Consider the following 22,991-nt stretch of genomic DNA (forward strand, 5'->3'; position numbering starts at 1 on the left):
CGACTCGGTTGAGAAGGAGGCAGCTCTCCCCGTGAGTGAAGGTGGGCTGTTATTCCCCTGAGTTGCACCAGGAGAAAAGGAATAGCTCTTCCCATGAGAGGAGGAGGTTGCTCCCTCTATTAAGGAAGGGGGCTCTTCCCTCCATGAGAGGAGTAAAGGCTGCTCTTCCCGTGAGTGGATGAGCCTGCTCTCATTCCCATGAGTTGATTGCACCAGAAGAAAAGGAATACCGTATTTTTCGCTCCAAAAGACGCAGCAGACCATAAGGCGCACCTAGTTTTGGGAGGAGGAAAACAAGAAAAAATTATTCTGAATCCCAAAAGCCAGAACTGCAAGAGGGATCTGGCTTCTGGGATACCGTGTGGCTTTTCTGGCTTCTCTGATAACCGCGCCAAGCCCCTTCAGGACAGCAAGATGAAGGCTCCCCCTGCCTGAAGAGGCTGTGCACGGCTAAGGCAGAAGCCAGAACAGGCATGTCGCTGAAGGGGCACTGCGCAGTACTCCCTCGGAAAACTGTGCAGCTTCTCTTCAGCAAAGCTGGAGTAGTAACAGGAGTCCCTTCTGTTCCTCTTCCGGCTTCGCATGACTGGTGCAACGTTGAAGGGGAGCTGCGCAGTTCTCTCTCTGTGCAGCTCCTCTCCTTCACAGGAGAGGCAATGCGCAGAGAGGAAGAATTGCACAGTGCCCCTTTAGTAAAGCTGGAGAAGGAACAGAAGGAGACCCTTCTGTTCCTCCTCCAGCTTCCAGAACCCACAAAGCCAGAGGAGAAACAGAAGGAGTCTCTTCTGTTCCTCCTCCGGCTTCGCATGATAGGTGCGTCGCTGAAGGGGTGCTGCGCATTTCTCTCTCTCTGTGCAGCGCCCCTTCAGCGGAGCTGGAGAAGGAACAGAAGGAGATCCTTCTGTTCCTCCTCCGCCATCACATGACAGGTGCGTCGCTGAAGAGGCACCGCACAGTTCTTTCTCTCTGGGCAGGGCCTCTCCTTCACAGGTGAGACGCTGCACAGAGAGGGAGAACGATGCAGCGCCCCTTCACCAAAGCTGGAGAAGGAACACAAGAAGACCCTTCTGTTCCTCCTCTGGCATCCAGGACAGGCGCATCGCCGCTAAGCCGGAGGAGGAACAGAAGGAGTCCCTTCTGTTCCTAATCTGGCTTTGCAGGAAAGGCGCTGCACAGAGAGGGGGGGGAGCTGTGCAGCGCCCCTTCAGCGAAGTGGGAGGAGGAACAGAAAGGGTTCCTCCTGCATCGCTGAAGGGCGCTGCACAGCTCTACCTCTCTGCTCAGCACCATTCGTTCAATAAGACGCACTCACATTTCCCCTTATTTTTTAGGAGGAAAAAAGTGCCTCTTATGGAGTACAAAATACGGTAGCTCTTCCCATGAGAGGAGGAGGTTGTTGTCCCTATTAAGGAAGGGTGCTCTTCCCTCCATGAGAGGAGAAAAGGCTGCTCTTCCCTTGAGAGGATGAGGCTGCTCAACTCAGAAGAGAAGGAGGCAGCTCTCCCCATGAGTGAAGGTGGGCAGTTATTCCCATGAGTTGCACCAGGAGAAAAGGAATAGCTCTTCCCATGAGAGGAGGAGGTTGCTCCCTCTATTAAGGAAGGGGGCTCTTCCCTCCATGAGAGGAGTAAAGGCTGCTCTTCCCGTGAGTGGATGAGGCTGCTGGACTCGGTTGAGAAGGAGGCAGCTCTCCCCGTGAGTGAAGGTGGGCTGTTATTCCCCTGAGTTGCTTGCACCAGGAGAAAAGGAATAGCTCTTCCCATGAGAGGAGGAGGTTGCTCCCTCTATTAAGGAAGGGGGCTCTTCCCTCCATGAGAGGAGAAAAGGCTGCTCTTCCCGTGAGTGGATGATGCTGCTGGACTCGGTTGAGAAGGAGGCAGCTCTCCCCATGAGTGGAGATGGGCTGTTATTCCCATGAGTTGCACCAGGAGAAAAGGAATAGCTCTTCCCATGAGAGGAGGAGGTTGCTCCCTCTATTAAGGAAGGGGGCTCTTCCCTCCATGAGAGGAGTAAAGGCTGCTCTTCCCTTGAGAGGATGAGGCTGCTCGACTTGGTTGAGAAGGAGGCAGCTCTCCCCGTGAGTGAAGGTGGGCTGTTATTCCCATGAGTTGCACCAGGAGAAAAGGAATAGCTCTTCCCATGAGAGGAGGAGGTTGCTCCCTCTATTAAGGAAGGGGGCTCTTCCCTCCATGAGAGGAGTAAAGGCTGCTCTTCCCTTGAGAGGATGAGGCTGCTCTCATTCCCATGAGTTGATTGCACCAGAAGAAAAGGAATACCGTATTTTTCGCTCCAAAAGACGCAGCAGACCATAAGGCGCACCTAGTTTTGGGAGGAGGGAAACAAGAAAAATTTATTCTGAATCCCAAAAGCCAGAACTGCAAGAGGGATCTGGCTTCTGGGATACCGTGTGGTTTTTCTGGCTTCTCTGATAACCGCGCCAAGCCCCTTCAGGACAGCAAGATGAAGGCTCCCCCTGCCTGAAGAGGCTGCGCACGGCTAAGGCAGAAACCAGAACAGGCATGTCGCTGAAGGGGCACTGCGCAGTACTCCCTCGGAAAACTGTGCAGCTTCTCTTCAGCAAAGCTGGAGTAGTAACAGGAGTCCCTTCTGTTCCTCTTCCGGCTTCGCATGACTGGTGCAACGTTGAAGGGGAGCTGCACAGTTCTCTCTCTGTGCAGCTCCTCTCCTTCACAGGAGAGGCAATGCACAGAGAGGAAGAATTGCACAGTGCCCCTTTAGTAAAGCTGGAGAAGGAACAGAAGGAGACCCTTCTGTTCCTCCTCCTCCAGCTTCCAGAACCCGCAAAGCCAGAGGAGAAACAGAAGGAGTCTCTTCTGTTCCTCCTCTGGCATCGCATGATAGGTGCGTCGCTGAAGGGGCACCGCACAGTTCTTTCTCTCTGGGCCGGGCCTCTCCTTCACAGGAGAGACGCTGCGCAGAGAGGGAGAATGACGCAGTGCCCCTTCACCGAACCTGGAGAAGGAACACAAGGAGACCCTTCTGTTCCTCCTCCGGGTCCAGGACAGGTGCGTCACCGCTAAGCCGGAGGAGGAACAGAAGGAGTCCCTTCTGTTCCTAATCTGGCTTTGCAGGAAAGGCGCTGCACAGAGAGGGGGGGGGGAGCTGTGCAGCGCCCCTTCAGCGAAGTGGGAGGAGGAACAGAAAGGGTTCCTCCTGCATCGCTGAAGGGCGCTGCACAGCTCTACCTCTCTGCTCAGCACCATTCTTTCCATACGACGCACTCACATTTCCCCTTATTTTTTAGGAGGAAAAAAGTGCCTCTTATGGAGTGCAAAATACGGTAGCTCTTCCCATGAGAGGAGGAGGTTGCTCCCCCTATTAAGGAAGGGGGCTCTTCCCTCCATGAGAGGAGGAAAGGCTGCTCTTCCTGTTAGAGGATGAGGCTGCTCAACTCAGAAGAGAAAGAGGCAGCTCTCCCCATGAGTGAAGGTGGGCTGTTATTCCCATGAGTTGCTTGCACCAGGAGAAAAGGAATAGCTCTTCCCATGAGAGGAGGAGGTTGCTCCCTCTATTAAGGAAGGGGGCTCTTCCCTCCATGAGAGGAGTAAAGGCTGCTCTTCCCATGAGTGGATGAGGCTGCTCGACTCGGTTGAGAAGGAGGCAGCTCTCCCCGTGAGTGAAGATGGGCTGTTATTCCCCTGAGTTGCACCAGGAGAAAAGGAATAGCTCTTCCCATGAGAGGAGGAGGTTGCTCCCTCTATTAAGGAAGGGGGCTCTTCCCTCCATGAGAGGAGTAAAGGCTGCTCTTCCCGTGAGTGGATGAGGCTGCTCGACTCGGTTGAGAAGGAGGCAGCTCTCCCCGTGAGTGAAGGTGGGCTGTTATTCCCATGAGTTGATTGCACCAGGAGAAAATTAATGTCCTATTTTTCACTTCAAAGGACACACCAGACCATAAGGCGCACCTAGTTTTCGGAGGAGGAAAACAAGAAAAAATTATTTTGAATCCCAGAAGCCAGAACAGTAAGAGGGATCTGGCTTCTGGGATACCGTGTGGCTGTTCTGGCTTCCGGGATGACCGCGCCAAGCCTCTTCAGGGCAGAGGGATGAAGGCTCCCCCTGCCCGAAGAGGCTGCACATGGCTAAGGCAGAAGCCAGGACAGGCACATCGCTGAAGGGGCACTGTGCAGTTCTCCCTTGAAGAACTGCACAGCGCCCCTTCAGCGAAGCTAGAGAAGGAACAGAAGGAGTCCCCTCTGTTCCTCTTCCGGCTTTGCATGACCGGCGCGTCGCTGAAGTGACGATGTGCAGTTTTCTCTCTGTGCAACGCCTCTCCTTCACAGAAGAGGTGCTGCGCAGAGAGGGAGAACTGCGCAGCGCCCCTTCAGCGAAGCTGGGCAAGGAACAGAAGGAGACCCTTCTGTTCCTCCTTCAGCTTCCAGGACGCTGCAAAGCCAGAGGAGGAACAGAAGTAGTCCCTTCTCTTCCTCCTCTGGCTTCCCATGACAGGCACGTCGCTGAAGGGGTGCGGCGCAGTTCTCTCTCTCTGGGCAGCAACTCTCCTTCACAAGAGAGGCGCAGCACAGAGAGGGAGTACTGTGCAGCGATCCTTCAGCGAAGCTGGATAAGGAACAGAAGGAAACCCTTCTCTTCCGCCTCCGGCTTCCAGGACAGGGGCGTCCTCGCAAAACCAGATGAGGAACAGAAGGAGTCCCTTCTGTTCCTCCTCCGGCTTTGCAGGACAGGCGCTGCACAGAGAGGGAGAGCTGCGCAGCGCCCCTTCAGTGATGCGGTGAGGAGGAACAGAAGAGGCTCCGTTCCTCCTCCCGTTTCGCTGAAGGGGCACTGCACAGCTCTACCTCTCTGCTCAGCGCCATTCGTTCCATAAGACACACTCACATTTCCCCTTATTTTCAAGGAGGAAAAAAGTGTGTCTCATGGAGCGAAAAATACGATAGCTCTTCCCATGAGAGGAGAAAAGGCTGCTCTTCTCTATAGAGAAGGAGGCAGCTCTCCCCGTGAGTGAAGGTGGGCTGTTATTCCCATGAATTGCACCAGGAGAAAAGGAATAGCTCTTCCCATGAGAGGAGGAGGTTGCTCCCCCTATTAAGGAAGGGGGCTCTTCCCTCCATGAGAGGAGAAAAGGCTGCTCTTCCCATGAGTGGATGAGGCTGCTGGACTCGGTTGAGAAGGAGGCAGCTCTCCCCGTGAGTGAAGGTGGGCTGTTATTCCCATGAGTTGCTTGCACCAGGAGAAAAGGAATAGCTCTTCCCATGAGAGGAGGAGGTTGCTCCCCCTATTAAGGAAGGGGGCTCTTCCCTCCATGAGAGGAGTAAAGGCTGCTCTTCCCGTGAGAGGATGAGGCTGCTCAACTCGGTTGAGAAGCAGGCAGCTCTCCCCGTGAGTGAAGGTGGGCTGTTATTCCTAGGAGTTGCTTGCAACAGGAGAATAGGAATACCGTGTTTTTCGCTCCAAAAGACGCACCTGACTATAAGGCGCACCTAGTTTTGGGAGGAGGAAAACAAGAAAAAATTAATCTGAATCCCAGAAGCCAGAACTGCAAGAGGGATCTGGCTTCTGGGATACCGTGTGGCTGTTCTAGCTTCTGGGATAACCACACCAAGCCCCTTCAGGGCAGCAAGATGAGGGCTCCCCCTGCATGAAGAGGCTGTGCACGGCTAAGGCAGAAGCCAGTACAGTCGCCTCGCTGAAGGGGCACTGCGCACTTCTCTCTCTCCGTGCAGCACCTCTCCTTCACAAGGGAGGCACTGCGCAGAGACAGAGAATTGTGCAGCGCTCCTTCAGCGAAGCTGGAGAAGGAATAGAAGGAAACCCTTCTCTTCCGCCTCCGGCTTCCAGGACAGGGGCGTCGTCGCGAAGCCAGATGAGGAACAGAAGGAGTCCCTTCTGTTCCTCCTCCAGCTTCGCATAACAGGTGCGTCGTTGAAGGGGCGCTGCACAGTTCTCTCTCTCCGCGCAGCAGCTCTCCTTCATAGGGGAGGCGCTGCGCAGAGAGGGAGAACTGCGCAGTGCCCCTTCAGCAAAGCCAGAGAATGAACAGAAGGATACCCTTCTGTTTCTCCCCCGGCTTCCAGTACAGGTGCGTCACCACGAAGCCAGATGAGCAACAGAAGAAGTCCCTTCTGTTCCTCCTCCAGCTTTGTAGGATAGGCGCTGCGCAGAGAGGGAGAGCTGCGCAGCGCCCCTTCAGCGAAGCAGGAGGAGGAACAAAAGGAGCTCCGTTCCTCCTCCCACTTCGCTGAAGGGTGCTACGCAGGTCTACCTGTCTGCGCAGCGCCATTGGCACACATTTCCCCGTATTTTCAAGGAGGAAAAAAGTGTGTCTTATGGAGCGAAAAATACGGTAGCTCTTCCCATGAGAGGAGAAAAGGCTGCTCTTCTCGGAAGAGAAGGAGGCAGCTCTCCCCATGAGTAAAGGTGGGCTGTTATTCCCATGAATTGCACCAGGAGAAAAGGAATAGCTCTTCCCATGAGAGGAGGAGGTTGCTCCCCCTATTAAGGAAGGGGGCTCTTCCCTCCATGAGAGGAGTAAAGGCTGCTCTTCCCGTGAGAGGATGAGGATGCTCGTCTCGGAAGAGAAGGAGGCAGCTCTCCCCGTGAGTGAAGGTGGGCTGTTATTCCCATGAGTTGCTTGCACCAGGAAAAAGGAATAGCTCTTCCCATGAGAGGAGGAGGTTGCTCCCTCTATTAAGGAAGGGGGCTCTTCCCTCCATGAGAGGAGTAAAGGCTGCTCTTCCCGTGAGTGGATGAGGCTGCTCGACTCGGTTGAGAAGGAGGCAGCTCTCCCCGTGAGTGAAGGTGGGCTGTTATTCCCCTGAGTTGCACCAGGAGAAAAGGAATAGCTCTTCCCATGAGAGGAGGAGGTTGCTCCCCCTATTAAGGAAGGGGGCTCTTCCCTCCACAAGAGGAGAAAAGGCTGCTCTTCCCATGAGTGGATGAGGCTGCTCGTCTTGGAAGGGAAGGAGGCAGCTCTCCCCGTGAGTGAAAGTGGGCGGTTATTCCCCTGAGTGGCTTGCACCAGGAGAAAAGGAATAGCTCTTCCCTTGAGAGGAGGAGGTTGCTTCCCCTATTAAAGAAGGGGGCTCTTCCTCCATAAGAGGAGAAAAGGTTGCTCTCCCCGTGAGAGGAAGCTGACTGCCACACACAGCACCGCAGCACCACCAGCTGCCTCACCCCTGCCTCCCACCGTGTATCTAGACTTCAGCTCTGGGCCCCAAGGAACCCAGAATGGCAATGATCAGCAGCTTCTCACCATTCAACCCAGCAGCACGAGACTGGGAAACGTACGTCTCCAATTTCACCTTCCTCTTAGAAGCCAAAGGGGTCACCAACGACGCCAAGAAGAGGGTGATATTCTTCAGCGTCTGCAGAGACGAGACGTTCGAAATCGCCTGGGCTCTCCTTGCACTACTGTTCCTTACAAAACAATAGTGGAACGGCTGAAGGGGCACTTCTCGCTGCAGCCCTCAGTGGTGGCTTGTCGAAATGCCCCTCGGGAAACCATAACTTGGTATGTGACCTACCTCCGCCAAGCCGCCCGGATCTGCAACTTCTCAGAATTGGAGAACATGCTTCTTGACCGCCTCATTGTTGGTCTGAAGGATGAGAAGCTGCAATGACGCCTCTACACCAAGAAGGACCGAACGTTCCAGGTCGCTCTGGAGAAGGACTTGGCAACTGAAACTGCTGAGAGGTCGACACAAGAGGCATGGGCGAACCTGCTGTCCCAACTGAGGGTCCATCATGAAGACCTCACCAACAACTCAGGATCCGACAGGGAGGTGCACTCAAGGAGCGCACAGACGACAGCTGCCTCAACGAGAAGGAGGGAACTGCGCAAGCTGCAGGGAGAATCACGAGAGGAGAACCTGCCATTTCCGCAATGCAGAGTGTAGGCAGTGTGGAAAATCTGAACACTGACGCCAGACATCAGATGACCGATCCAAGAGCCCCAGGTCCTGGGGCTCAACACACCAAGGCAACTCGATGGAGATCACAGAATGTCAGGTATACCAGTTGCCCTGCCCCAACATAGAGAAAATTTATGTAGTGGTACAGATAGAGGGGGCCCCATGACGCATGGAGCTTGGCACGGGTTCAACTCTATCCATAATCTTGGCAAGGGCCGTAAGGAAACTGTGCCCTAGTAGGGGTCCCAAACTCAGACGGGCCCCATTCACTCTCCGTGACTTCCAGAAATGTAAAGTCCCCACAATAGGGGTGGGGACCTTCAGGGTGCAATATCAAGGGTGGACACTGCAACTGGATTTGCTTGTGATCAAGGGCCCCTACGTTAGCTTACTGGGATTGGCATGGTTTGGACCACTGGGGCTAGCCATCACGGGGGTGAACCGCACTAGCTTACAAGTGGATGTGGATGTCATATGCAAGGAATTTTCGGGGATTTTTGATGGGAAATTGGGATAGTATACGGCCCTCCCATTGCCCTACAGCTTGACCCCGCAGTATGACCTGTCAAGCTCAAGGCCCGCCGGATCCTGTTCACCCTGAAACCCAGTATATATGAGGAATTGGACTGGCTTGTGGAGCAAGGAGTGCTGGATCCTGTGCCTAATGCCCCCTGGGAAACCCCGATCGTCACACCCGTCAAGCCTAATGGTTTGGTCTGCATCTCCGCAGACTACAAATGTACCATAAATAAGGCCCTCGCGGCCCACACATACCTAGTGCCTGTGGTCAGCCATGTCCTTGCCACCCTGGCTGGGTCGATTTTTTTTTTGGCAAGCTGGACTTTGCCCAAGCCTATCAACAGTTGCCAGTGGATGAGGCCACAGCAGAGGCACAGACAAATGTGATGCATAGAGGAGCGTTCAAGGTAAAGCAGCTGCAATTTGGTGTCAGCGTGGCACCAGGCATATTCCAGAATCTAATGGACTCTCTCCTGGCACCCCCTTCTTCCATGATGTATTGATTGCCGGGCCCATGCCAGAGGAGTTTGAGGACTGCCTCTGCACCGTTCTGCACCGTTTCCAGATGGCGGGTCTCAAGGTGAAGCGGGGAAAGTGTCTACTAGGTGTGCCTCAGGTGGACTTTCTGGGATTTATGGTGGACGCAGAAGGGGTCCACTTGACTGGGGTCAAGGTATGGGCCATTTGTGGGGACTTCCGGGTTAGCGCCATCGGCAATGGCGGAATTCCTCTGATTCAGAGGAACCCGCTCCGTGAAAATTGGGTCTTGCTGCCGTGGTGAGGGCGGAGACCCCTTAAAAATCCGAGGCGGAGGAAGCCTGGGAACGTGGGATTCAGCTGACACCAGGAGCGCCTCCCCTACTCGCAGGGAAACCCCTTTTTCGGGGCTCCGAAGTGACGTGGGGTGAGCAGCGCGGTGTCTTGAATTGACCACTACTTTTACGGAGTGAAGCCGCACAGCCGTTGCCGGAGAGTGCTGACTTTTTCCTGTGGACAATTGGACTCTAAACAAGTACCCGTGAGTAGAACGGAAAATTGGATTAAGAAACACTTGAATTTGGCATTGAAGCGGGAATGTCTAAACAGGAAGTCCGCCTTCCGCTTTTTGTATATAGACTGAAGCAATAATTGTGCAAACTAAAGTCTGGAAAGTCGTATATAAAGACCTAAATTTCCTTCATTTTTAACCATCAAAACCCCTCTTGGAAGCAGGGGAAAAGAGGGGGAATTTAAACTGTTTAAGCCGCGGAGAGAGAGTAAAGAAAGATAAATTTCCACCGTCTCAAACCTGGGATAGAGATAGAAACTTTTGGGAGCCCATCAACTGTGAGCGGAATGTTTTTTGACAGTTAAAGAAGAGAAACAAATTGATTCCACAGTTACCTTTTGCATTTAAAAGAAACAAAATTTGAAAAATGAAAGTAACTTTCTTTTGCTGGACTTGCCTTCAAAAGATGGATACAAATGGAAATTGTTCCCTCTAGAGGGAGCTTGTTAAATTGTTGCTGGAGTCGATCTGGGGAATCCACAGCTGTGGAGATTAGGATCATGAGACCAGACTCTGACCTTGAACAAAAATCGATATAGAAGAAGTTTTGGTGCTTGCTTTTTGCAAGACAAACGTTTTGTTGGAGCAGTTGCATGAGAAGATGAATCTGATGACTGATGCAGTTCAAAATTTTGGACTAACAGTGAATACTTATATAGAAACCACTCAGGACTCAACCCAGGAACCTGTTTTGACAGGGCAAGTGCAAATGCAGAAGACAATAGAGGAGGTTGCTGTTGAACCTCAAACAACACAAATGGATAGAACCGAGGCCCTGCAGGAGCATAAGCCGCTGTTTATAAAGATTGAACCTGGAGTGGGCCAGAGGGGTCTGGAGTTGTGGGGGTCCCTAATTTTGGAGGGACTTTGAAACATGCATCTAAATTTTTTCTGGACTATCTGGTTGAATGTGGGGAATGGGACTGTGGGGATTGGACTGATCTGTTGAGGGGAGATGGAGATATCTTTGGGTTGGAGTTTCCCCGAGACCTTCTCCTCAATGAGAAAGGAAAGAAATTAAGAAAGAGACCAACAAAAGACAAGGCAAAGTGCTGGTATAAACAAAAAGAAGAACCGCAGAAGGGTGTGCTGGTCCCGGGGGGAAGGTTACCGTTGGCGTAGTCAAAGTCACTAGCCTGGAAACAGTTCACAAGGAGCGGGGCGAGGTCCGAAGCCGGAAGCCGGGCAGGGACAGGAACACTGGAGGGTCAGGTCTGGGTCCAGGCAGGAACAGGTACTCAACAACAGCGTTGCTCCCGCAACCTGGGACCGGGCTGACTGGCCTTTATCTTCTCTGAGGCCAGGGGCGGTCCCGGCCCCCAGGAGACCCGCCTCTCCTGGCCTTAAGGCGAGCACTCCTCCTGGGAGAAACCAGTTCCCTTTGCCTCTCTGCCCTGAGCCTCTGCAGTTCAAGAGAGGCTGAAGGGTTACTGGGCCCAAGGGGAGACTCACCTGTAGGCATGATTCCTCAACCACCTCTGGAGCCAGAGTGGATTCACCTGGTGCCTGCTCCTGAGGATCCGGCACAGGTGCAGGCACTTCAGAATCAAGGCCCTGCCCCAGTTCAGCCGGCCCTGGAGGCGGGGACTCCTGTGCAGGCTGGGATTCCTCCGGTTCAGCCTCTGAATCGGATTCCCAAGTCATCACACCATCCCCCCTCCCAGCCCCCCCCTCAATCGAGGGTCTGGACCCGGCTTGCTGGGGTACGCCGCATGGAAATATCGGAGGCAGGCAGGCACGTGGACATTGGCTGCTGGTTCCCAGGAACGGTCCTCCAGTCCATACCCCTTCCAGTCTATGAGATACTGTAGCTTTCCCCTGCAGTATCGGGAGTCCAGAATGCGTTCCACCTCGTACTCAGGCTCCCCCTGAACCAAAACTGGCTGCGGTCGGGGATGGTTCGGGTGGAACTCGTCGGGTGGGGCCACCGGACTCAGAAGGGACCTGTGGAAGACCGGGTGAACCTTCAGGGTTGCGGGCAACCGGAGACGGAATGTCACAGGCGAGACCTGGTCCACAATAGGAAACGGGCTGGTGAAATTGGTGTCCAGCTTCCGCGAAGGTCGAGAGGGGTGGAGGTGGCGAGTGGAGAGCCATACCAAGTCACCGACGTGGAGTTCCGGCCCCACCTGGCGGTGGTGGTCGGCCTGAGCCTTGTATGCCTCCTTGGCCTGGTGCAGTTGCTCCATCAATAGCTGTTACTGGGACTGGAGCTCCTGAAGCCACTCCGTCACCGCAGGGACCGCGGATGCCGGCAGCACATCCGGAAACAGCCATGGATGATAACCATAACTGGCCTGGAACGGGGTCTGCTGGGTGGACGCATTCACCGCGTTGTTGTAGGCGAACTCCGTCAATGCTAGGTGGTCGACCCAGTTATCCTGCTGGTAGCTGCAATAACACCGGAGGTACTGCTCCAGCACCGCATTCGCCCGTTCCGTCTGGCCATCGGTCTGTGGGTGGTAGGCTGATGAGAGACAGACCTGTGTCCCGAGGGTCTGGTGCAATGCTCGCCAGAACCGGGATGTGACCTGAACGCCCCGGTCGGACACCACATGCTCAGGTAGGCCATGCAGGCGGAAGACATGCTGAAGGTACAGCTGAGTGGTTTCCTTAGCTGTGGGTACGGATGGGCAGGGGACACAGTGCACCATCTTAGTGAAATGGTCTGAGAAAACTAGAAGGCATGTACAGCCATGAGACGGGGGTAAGTCCACTACAAAGTCCAGCGAAACCGTGTGCCAAGGACGTGGTGGGACTGGCAATGGCTGAAGTAGGCCCTTGGCCCGCCGGCAGACATCACAACCAGCGACGTAGCGAGCCACGTCAGCCTTCAGGCGGGGCCACCAAAACTCACGGCTTACCAGATGGCTGGTCTGATACCGCCCAAAGTGTCCCGCTGCCGGGGCATCATGGGTCATCCGGAGAACCTCAGCCCGCAGTGGCCCTGGCGGGATGTACAGGCGACCGTGGTGCAGCAGAAGGCCCTGATGCAAGACCAGCCCCGGATACTGAAGGCATGATCCTTTGGCCAGTTCCCGGAGTCGTTCCTGGGCCCAAGTGTCGACCCGCTGCTGTTCCCGCACCCGAGCCTGCAGTGGCTCAGCCTCCTGGGTGGCCAGGAATGCAGCTGGTGGTAAGATCGTGGTGGGTACTGCTTGCTGTACCGTGTCTGCGTTGCCTTCAGGTTTCCGGGACAGGGCATCCGCCTTCTGGTTTTGGGAGCTTTTACCATGCCTTCCTTCCCCATAAGGCGGCGGTAGCGGAGCCCTACACAGACTCCTGGACAAGCAGGCTCCTTGGGTATGGGGGCACTGTCAGGAGGCTGCAGTCCAGGCAGTCAAGGACTTGCTCGTCTGAAACTCAGTCTTGGCACACTTCAACAAGAGGCTGCCGGTGATGCTAGCATGCGACGCCTCACCCTACGGCATCGGCGCTGTCCTGGGACACCAACTCCCAGATGGAAGAGAGGTGCCGGTGGCATACTTTTCCCAGACACTCGGAACTACTCGCAAATCAACAAGGAGGGTCTGGCAATCGTGAAGGGAGTAAAAAAAATCCATGATTTCTTGTACGGGCGGCCCTTTACTGTGGAGACTGACCACAAGCCGTTGCTTGGTTTGCCACCGAAAAGCAGACCCCCCCCAAGTGCTGTCTCCTCGCATCCTCAGGTGGTCAATTTTCCTTGCCGGCTATCAGTATGCACTGATTCACTGCCCTGGGAAGGTGATGGGCCATGCGTACACCCTCAGCAGGCTATTACTACTGGAAACAGGCCCCGACCCAGCACTCGCACAAGAGGTTATGATCCTGGAGCTGCTCCCCAACCACCCCATTCAGGCACAAGAAGTTGCACACCATTCCAAGAAAGATAGGGTCATCTCTCGGGTCCTGGACTGGATGTGGTGAGGATGGCCCAACAGCATCCCTGGGCCAGAATTCGCAGGCTACACAACCCGTAAACATGAACTGTCGGGCCACAAAGGGTACCTGTTATGGGGAAGCAGGGTAGTCATTCTCCAGCCCCTCCGCAAAAGGGTCCTCACAGCCCTACATGAGACACACCCGGGGTAGTGAGAATGAAGGCCCTCGCTAGGCATTATGTGTGGTGGCTGGGGATTGACAGAGAGATACAGGCCTGGGTCAAACACTGCCAGGCCTGCCAAGAATCCTGCCCAGATCCCCCAAGGGCCCCATTCCTATCCTGGGAGCCCGCCCAAGCACCATGGTCATGCCTGCACGTGGACTTCGTTGGCCCCTTTCAGGGGAAAACATTCTTCATAGTGGTGGACTCCTACACCAAATGGCTGGAAGTCACACTAGTACCGTCCACTTCTACGTCCGCAGCCACCCAGGTACTACGCAGGCTGTTTGCAACCCACAGACTCCCTGACACTGTCATCTCAGACAACGGAACCACATTTGTGTCAAGAGAATTCCAGACCTTCACAGCGCAGAACACCATCCACCACGTCTGCTCTGCGCCATCCCACCCTGCCACCAATGGCCAAGCAGAGCGCATGGTGTGGACCACCAAGGACACCCTCCGCTACATGACACAAGGGGATTGGGTGTACTGACTGGCCACATTCCTTCTAGCACAGCACAGCACCCCCAGCTCAACGACTGGCCGGAACCCCGCTGAACTACTAATGGGCCGGCACCTCACAATCAGACTGGACCACCTTCACCCCGACAGAACTCAGGATGAGGCAGTGGTGGGGGAAGGCAGGAACCCCCGGACCTTCATGGCCCAGCACCCAGTGTACGCAAAGAATTTTGGGGCAGGCCCTTCATGAGTACCCGCCACAGTCACCAGGGTCACGGGCCCCGTGTCGTACAAGGTGCTAATGGAGAGGGGGCAATGCTGGCGCTGCCACTGCAACCAGCTACGGCGATGATTCCCGGGAAAAAACCAGGAGGAGGACAGGTCAGAGGAGTCCCAACGAAACAGTAGGGCAGTGAGGCCCGTAGAGCAAGAGGGGCCAGCAGGGTAGGCAGAATCAGTAAATACAGAGACGACCCGTGAGGCCAAAATGATGCCAAAACCAGAGCCATGACTGAGTGAGCTGGTTGCGCCAGACCAAACGGCCCCATCACAGCCAGCATCCTCAGAACAAGCAAAACCCGAACCCCTGACCAGGGAACACCCCAGGCCTCAACGCATACGTAGGCGGCCGGCATACCTTGAGGACTATGAATGCAACCTCCCGGGCAGGACTGGACTTTAAAGGGGAGGGGTGTTATGTACTGAGTTGAATAGGATCGAAAATACAGCAGTCTGATTGGTCCTAGAACAATAGGATTCAGAATGCAGCAGTCTGATTGGTCAGCAGGAGCCACCCAATCCAGTTTCAGGTGGAAGTGAATCTGCAACCTGATTGGCCTTCAGGAGATTCCCAGAATTAGCCAATCACATGGGGCCCATTGTGTAAATAATGTATATAAAGCAGATGTTTTGGGGGAACTTTCTCGCTACTAGGAGCTGAATAAAGAGCATGAAATCCACACTCGACTCTGAGTATATTTCAAGAGAAAAGGCTGCTCTTCCCATGAGAGGATGAGGCTGCTCAACTCAGAAGAGAAGGAGGCAGCTTTCCCCATGAGAGAAGGGTGGGCTGTTATTCCCATGAGTTGCTGGCACCAGGAGAAAAGGAATAGCTCTTCCCATGAGAGGAGGAGGTTGCTCCCTCTATTAAGGAAGGGGGCTCTTCCCTCCATGAGAGGAGTAAAGGCTGCTCTTCCCGTGAGTGGATGAGGCTGCTCGACTCGGTTGAGAAGGAGGCAGCTCTCCCCGTGAGTGAAGATGGGTTGTTATTCCCCTGAGTTGCACCAGGAGAAAAGGAATAGCTCTTCCCATGAGAGGAGGAGGTTGCTCCCCCTATTAAGGAAGGGGGCTCTTCCCTCCATGAGAGGAGAAAAGGCTGCTCTTCCCGTGAGTGGATGAGGCTGCTCGACTCGGTTGAGAAGGAGGCAGCTCTCCCCGTGAGTGAAGATGGGCTGTTATTCCCCTGAGTTGCACCAGGAGAAAAGGAATAGCTCTTCCCATGAGAGGAGGAGGTTGCTCCCCCTATTAAGGAAGGGGGCTCTTCCCTCCATGAGAGGAGAAAAGGCTGCTCTTCCCGTGAGTGGATGAGGCTGCTCGACTCGGTTGAGAAGGAGGCAGCTCTCCCCGTGAGTGAAGGTGGGCTGTTATTCCCATGAGTTGCACCAGGAGAAAAGGAATAGCTCTTCCCATGAGAGAAGGAGGTTGCTCTCTCTATTAAGGAAGGGGGCTCTTCCCTCCATGAGAGGAGTAAAGGCTGCTCTTCCCATGAGTGGATGAGGCTGCTCGACTCGGTTGAGAAGGAGGCAGCTCTCCCCGTGAGTGAAGATGAGCTGTTATTCCCCTGAGTTGCTTGCACCAGGAGAAAAGGAATAACTCTTCCCATGAGAGGAGGAGGTTGCTCCCTCTATTAAGGAAGGGGGCTCTTCCCTCCATGAGAGGAGTAAAGGCTGCTCTTCCCGTGAGTGGATGAGGCTGCTCGTTTCGGAAGGGAAGGAGGCAGCTCTTTCCGTGAGTGAAAGTGGGCGGTTATTCCCCTGAGTTTCTTGCACCAGGAGAAAAGGAATAGCTCTTCCCATGAGAGAAGGAGGTTGCTCCCCCTATTAAGGAAGGGGGCTCTTCCCTCCATGAGAGGAGAAAAGACTGCTCTTCCCGTGAGTGGATGAGGCTGCTCTCATTCCCATGAGTTGATTGCACCAGAAGAAAAGGAATACCGTATTTTTCGCTCCAAAAGACGCAGCAGACCATAAGGCTTTTGGGAGGAGGAAAACAAGAAAAACAGGAGAAAAGGAATAGCTCTTCCCATGAGAGGAGGAGGTTGTTCCCCCTATTAAGGAAGGGGGCTCTTCCCTCCATGAAGGGAGAAAAGGCTGCTTTTGGTCAAAGTGTTGTTCGATATCTATTTCGCTTTTTGCTTTGAATATATAACTCCTATTCCTCTCAAAAGAATCCCCCCTACTCCCATCATTTTCAAATTTTCTTTCAAAAGCTTTTTCCGCGTCAATTCCTGGTCTCATTCCTGGTCTCCAAATATCCAATTATGTCCACTATATTCCTAACATTATCTTTCAATTGTCATCCAGGAATAAAACATGCTTGATGTTTATGGATTAGCTCATTTAATCTATTGGTCAAAATATCAGCAAACAACTTGTAATTATTCTTCAGTAATGAAATCGTAATATATTCTTCTTTCCAGGTATTTGGAATTTTCCCTTCTTTCAGGATATTATTCAAACTTCCCACAATACTGTTGTCAGTTATCCACTAAGAATATTATATTTTGCCAAAATAACATCCGGTCCTGGGGCTTTCCCCAACTTCATACACTTTATTGCCATTTCAATTTCCTGCGCCGTTATTTGTCGATTCAACTGTTCACTTTTTTCTCGTGGGATTTGCTGTAATTTATATCTTTGTAAATATCTATTTTCTTGTATCCTCCCTTCTCTTTCCTATACAAGTATTTATAAAATTTCTGAAAGATCTTTCCGATTTCTTCTGGAACCTCAGTTACCATATCTGCTTCTCTTATTTTATTGATTGTATTTTGACTTTGACGTGGCTTTAATTGCCATGCTAATAATTTGCCAGTTTTATTTGCCGATTCAAAATTCTTTTGTCTCATTAATTTTATCTTCCACTCCACTTCTTGGTTCACCATCATGGAAAACTGAGTTTGCAACATCTTAATATTTTGTTTTATTGGTTCATCTTTAGGCTTTATTGTTAACAATCTCTCATTCTCCATGAGGTGGGTGAGAATTTCCACTTTCTTTTTTTCTCTTTCTCTTTTTTGAAAACTATTATTTGGTATTACTGCTTTACTTGCATCCCATACGATGTCAATGCCGGTTCGTTTATTTAAATTCCACTTGAAATAATCTGCTATTGTCTCTTTTGCTTTTTTCACTATTTTTTAATCATCAAACAGACTTTCATCCTCCATCTAAAGGATGATTGTTCTTTTCCTTCTAACTCCATATATAACAAATTATGATCCCCTAATGGCCTTGGGAGAATCTCAGTTTTGGATACTCTTGGAATTTACTCCCTGGAGGGCCATATGTAATCTGTTCTTCCCGAACTTTGATTTGGTTTAGCAAAGAATGTAAACTGTTTTGTTGTAGGGGTTTTAAGTCTCCAAACATCAGTTAATCCAAGATTGTCCACTAAATCAAAAAATGATTTTGGTAACTTGCTTTCTTTTATGGATAGGACTCGAACCAACGTAGATAAATATTATTTCTTGGTAACCACGTGGTGATGCCATTTTAATTGTAAAGGGATTAACTCCTCCCCTTCTGCTGCAACATAGTTTTTTCTTTTAGAAGCTATATTTTTGAATTTTAATTTTTTGCTTTTTTGAATTTTGGATTTTTGGCACTTTTTCTGATTTTAATTTTCCAATCTCTCTCTCTCTCTCTCTCTCTCTCTCTGTGTGTGTTTGTGTGTGTGTGTGTGTGTGTGTAGAATCTCTCTCTCTCTGTGTGTGGGTGTGGGTGTGGGTGTGGGTGTGTATGTGGAGAATCCAACTGAGGAAGAAAGCTTCAAATCACTTAAGCTAACTCAGAACAATTTTATACATTGGAGGAGATGCCTACGGGCTGGATTGATAGACTGGGCATTTAGAATGTGTTAAGAAAGAAAATCTCAGTGATAATGATGCCTCAAAGATATGGGGAAAGCAAAATAAATCAGCAGTCTCTGTTATCTTCGATAATATCAGAGGTGCCCGGATGATTCAAACCAAACATGGTGGACCAGCTACTGCAAAGCTTCAAAATTTGGAAAGCACATTTGGATTTGCAAGAAAGCATCTCATCCCACGTTTGTGAAATATTTGTTTAGTTCGCGGCTTGAAGCCAAGATTGTAACAGCCAGATGACAATGTTCCTAACCTTGGACAGAAAAGGTTTCCATGTATTGTTTGAGAATGGAAAGTGCCAGGTAACCAGAGATGGGGAACTGTATACAGAAGCAAGTCTACTTAATAGTGTATATGAGACTAATCTTTCATAACTCCAGTCTGCAGTGCTTTATCAGCCAGAATGATGAACAGACTTAGAACTTTGGTACAGAAAGCTTGACCACAGAGACGTTAAAGGCATTTAAGAGTTGCAATGCAAGGAGTTCGCAAGAGGGATGAAGGTAACCCTTGGTGCATCAAGCAGAGAAGTGTTGAACCCCATTTCCCCCCCGTGTACTCAGCAGAGAAGCACCTGAGTGCTTGATACCATCTATGCTGATGTGTGTGGCTCACTTAATGTTCCCTCACTAAGGAAAAATAAGTACATTTTAATATCCTTGGTGATTTTCCAAGATACTGCGTTGTGCATTTTCTCAAGGAGAAAAACAGAACCTTTGAGATGTTCAGAAAATACCTTGCCATGGCTCCACAGGAAACCCACAGCACTTATGGATGACAACAGTGGTGAGTTTTGTTCATAAAATATGAGAACCCTCTTGGAAGAGGAAGGAATTGCACACATGAGGAGCGTTTGTCCCGCTCTACAACAAGAACTCAGTTGCAGAGAGAAAGTTTAGGTCTCTTATGAAGATGACCCAGTGCATGCTGCCTGGTACAGGCTTTCCCAAGCACAGGTGGGAAGATGCAGTAGCCAGCTACGTTGAACTTTGGAACAGAAGAGTACCTAACTTGTCACACATACCTGTATTAGACAGCATCGCTTTTGTCTGTGTACCCAAGTAGGCCCAAGCTTGACTCCAGAGCAGAAAAAGAAATTATGGTAGAACTTTCTTCTGGGTTGCAGAGTTATAGACTTGAAAACAGGAAAAGTCAAGGTATGATGAACACAGTAAATCTGACAAGAGAGGAAACTTTTCAGCAGAGGGAGAAACATAAGACTTCGTGTACTTTCCTGAAGTAATATGTAGCAGTTCAGATCTGCCTTCTACTGTTCTGCCACCTACAAGAGATGATGAACAAGAAGAAACAGATAACCAGTGTCCAAGTAGCAGTGCCATCCGACAGGAACAAGAACAAGATGTCAGATGCTTATCAAGACCCAACAGAAGTGTTCCACTTCCACAACATTAAGGATACATTAAGGACTACAAATCAACAGGTAGGTATGTCTTTATGTTTGTAAATAGTCCCATTTTTCGGAGCAGCTGTAAACTACCATATTTTTCTATCTATAAGACGCCCCCATGTATAAGATGCCCCCCTATTTTGGGGGACTAAAAATTAAGAAAATGGGGGGGAGATTGCCCAGAGTTGTCTTTGGGAGGCAGTTAGCAAAAATCACCCGCCCTCTGAAGCGCCACTTTCAATCGCACATGTCGCTAAAGCAGCCTATCGCCTCCCTGATGAGCAAAAGCAGCCGCAAGTCACTCCCAATTGACAGCAGCACTAGCCAATAAACAGCGGACATTGCCGCAGTTACCAATCATCCGTTCAATCACCACTCACACTCTCCTGCTTGCTGCAACAACCATCGCACATCCCCAAAAAAGGCACTACCCATGTATAACACGACCCCCCCCCATTTTATAATTAAATTTTGGGTAAAAAAAGGTCGTCTTATACACAGAAAAGTACGGTAACTTGTGTAGTTTTATCTTCCACAGATTCTGACAATGTAGCCGAGATTGAGGTGTTGTGAAGATGCTGTTAGTAGCTCCTGGCTGGTTGCCCAGGAAAGTATAGAGACACGGGAAAGTTTCTTAAAGTCCTTTTTTATTTCATTTTAAAAAAATTATTATTATTTTTCATCAATTTTTCTTAGGTTTTATATTTTAATACATCAATTTTTCACATCATATAAAGAAGAAGAAATACAATTTCCAAAAAATTCCTTCCCCTCTATGACTTCTTTCAACTTCCTTTTCTGGTTTGTTTTTACATAATGCCTTCTTTTGCATTTTTTAGTATGTCTTACATTTTTTGTGTATTAGATTTATAATGTTGTTAAACTTTCCACGCTTTTTACACCATCCTTATATATGCTATATTTATTCTATTAATTGTAAGTGTTTAATCGAAACCTGCTATTTAAAACCAAGGAACAGTTAAGTTACTGAAGCTGGGGAGGATTTTTGTGAGATTTTTGTGGGGGGGGGGGGATTTTAAGTAGATAAACAGTCATACAAAAATGTTTCCCCACTTTTTTGTTGCTCCTGTTTTATTTCAGGAAGATAATGGGCTACAAGTTAAAGCTGCCTGCTCCCCAAATGTTCCCTGGAGATAGAGAGAGAGAATGCCGAAAGGTATGGACTGCAAGTTAATGAAAGGACAGTCACTGGGGTTCCCCTGAACATAACACAAGTCACCCCAGGGTGCCATGGCACACTGGTTGAAAACCAGTGTCTTATTTTATTAGTTGAGTTAGCTAATTCTATATATCATAGCTGTCAACGTTTCCCTTTTTTAAAAAAAGGGAAATTCCCTTATTCTGAATAGGATTCCTTGCAAGAAAAGGGAAAAGTTGATACCTATGCTATATATTCCACCAATCTCATCTGCCATTCCTCCTTTGTTGGTATTGTTCCCTCTTTCCATTTCTGAGCATATATCATTCAATCTGCTATACTTGTGTAGAGAAATAAATTTCCCCCATTCTGGATTTTGTTTTTTAAATTCCTCCTGATAAAGCACACACACATCCAGACATGCACACCACCAAGCTACTTTACTGTTTTCTTGCATTTTTCAAGCCCTCTGTTTAAAACCAAGGAACTGTTAAATTAATGAAGCTGGGGAGGATTTTTGTGGGATTGGGGGGGGGGTAAGTAGATAAACAGTCATACAAAAGCGTTTCCCCACTTTTTTGTTGCTCCTGTTTTATTTCAGGAAGATAATGGGCTACAAGTTAAAGCTGCCTGCTCCCCAAATGTTCCCTGGAAAGAAAGCGAGAATGCCAAAAAGTATGGGCTGCAAGTTAATGAAAGGACAGTCACTGGGGCTCCCCTGAACATCCATCAAGTCAGCCCAGGGTGCCACAACATACTGGTTGAAAACCAATGGCCTACTGGAAGATAAACAGATTTGCCTGAAGTTATTGCAGAGTGAGAAGTTCCACATAAGAACCAGCACATCAATGTACCACTATGTGTGTGAAATAATTCAGGGTGCACTTGTTGAGATGACTGCTACAGCAGAGATCAAACCTCTACTGAGAGACAGTTCGGAGAACCTTCAAGTTAAAACGGGACAATGTTTTAAAAAAAGAAAAAAAGAATGATTTAATGGAATTTGCAGACCAGAAAAAGATTCTGATGGGCGATTTAACAGATGAAATGATGGAGTTTTAAAAAGTGCAAGAAGAAACATTAGATCAAATAGCTATACTCAAAATGCACCACAGAGAACTTATTCTGTGCATCAGAGGTATACCAGAAAAGCAAAATGAAGATGTAGAAGCCAAATTAATAAAAAGAACTTGCATGTTGATGGGCTCCCCATAATACATTACAAGAAATTGGAAGAAGTCTTAGCACCAACACTCCAAAAACTCATGAATGATAGAATACAAAAAGGGAAAATTCCACATACATGGGAAGAAGCAAACATTGTTCTAATCCACAAACAGGGGTCATCCAGAGAAATGGTCAGCAACTACCAACCAATTTCACTTCTAAATAACTATTTCAAGATTTATACAGGTATTTTAGTGAATAGATTAAAATTGGTTTTAAAAGTAATAATTAACAAAGACCAGTCGGGGTTTCTCCTAGATCGCCATATGAAAAACAATATGAGGGCAATACGACCAATGGTAACAGTTGGCTTTGGAGAATATTAACCACTCTCAATTTTACCCATAGACTGCCATCTGTCCAGATTTTCATTTGTTCTGAACTAATTTTAAGATGTATTTTAATTAATTGATTACCTGTTTTTATGTTCTTTGTATACTGCGTTAGTTTTATGATGTTAGCCACCCTGAGCGCGTCCCTGGGGTACAAATAAATTTATTGTTGCTGTTGTTGTTGTTGTTGTTGTTGTTACTACTACTACTATTATTATAGACTTGATAGGATATCTAGACTGGAGACCTAATAAAAAAGCTGCCTTCGTGTTGGTTGATGCCGAGAAGGCCTTCGATAATCTTTCTTGGAAATTCTTAAGAATTCTTAAGAATGGGAGAATGCTTCACCAATGGAATAAAAGCCATCTACGAAAAGCAAAAAGCAAATTTAATAATCAATAATGAAAAATCAGAACACGTTTTGATTGAAAAAGGAACAAGACAGGGCTGCCCCTTATCCCCTTTATTATGTATATTAACACTGGAAATACTAAATTTGGTAATCAGGAAAGAGGAAGAAATCAAAGGAATAACACTAGGAAGTTGGTATTTTAAGCTAAAAGCTTTTGCTGATGATTTGATACTAACATTAGAAAATCCATTAAAGAGCATTCCCAAAGCTTTAGAAAAAAATAACAGAATTTGGTGAAGTTTCAGAGTTCAAACTTAATAAAGTAAAAACAAAATTAATCGTCAAGAATATACAGAACCAAGAG

At 49.5% G+C, this 22,991-nt stretch overlaps 2 long non-coding RNA genes across 4 annotated transcripts in view; both read left to right on the top strand.

Moving 5' to 3' along the window:
* LOC307208694 overlaps window positions 1-22,991 on the top strand; it is a 284,653-nt gene that overhangs the window by 9,610 nt on the left and 252,052 nt on the right. The window lies entirely within an intron of this gene.
* LOC307199626 lies at window positions 19,502-22,351 on the top strand. The gene is made up of 3 exons (XR_013832105.1): window positions 19,502-19,590; window positions 20,659-20,734; window positions 21,318-22,351. It is a non-coding gene; the product is annotated as an uncharacterized lncRNA (long non-coding RNA).

Source organism: Podarcis cretensis (genome assembly GCF_951804945.1).
Source record: "Podarcis cretensis genome assembly, chromosome: 1".
Taxonomy (NCBI): domain Eukaryota; kingdom Metazoa; phylum Chordata; class Lepidosauria; order Squamata; family Lacertidae; genus Podarcis; species Podarcis cretensis.